Genomic DNA, 550 nt, shown 5'->3' on the forward strand with positions numbered 1-550 from the left:
CATTTACGTACGTGACGTGTGTATATATACATGCGTATATATGTATCGATCGAAAAGAAGTTATAAGAACATACAATTAGTAAATTATTCTAGTTTTAGCGAAATCAACGTATAATAAATTATGACGAGTTTAGTGAGACGAGAAATTGCTTCGCTCTGGCGGCTGTCATTTATGTTTTACATATTTCATTAAACATGCATACACACACACATACATAAATCTACATTTATACAATATATATATACATATATATATATATACATATGTACCTATGTTTTAGGCGAACAAAAATCTTCTCGTTTTACAATTTGCTTCGCGAATTTGTTGTTGGTCCGGATATGCAACGCGCGTTAGTACGCATGTTCGTGCGATGTACGTGCGCAATTAACGAACACCCGGTGTACGTGGCTCACGCACGTGTGCGCATGTAATCGTGCGTGTACACGTGTGTACGTAAGGAGGCTAATTGTACGACGAAGAGAGATGCGCTTGGAACAAGGATATGTGCTTGACAAATTGACGATATAATATTTATATACATATATATAT

This window comes from Atta colombica, unplaced genomic scaffold (assembly GCF_001594045.1).
Source record: "Atta colombica isolate Treedump-2 unplaced genomic scaffold, Acol1.0 scaffold257, whole genome shotgun sequence".
NCBI classification, from domain to species: Eukaryota; Metazoa; Arthropoda; class Insecta; order Hymenoptera; family Formicidae; genus Atta; species Atta colombica.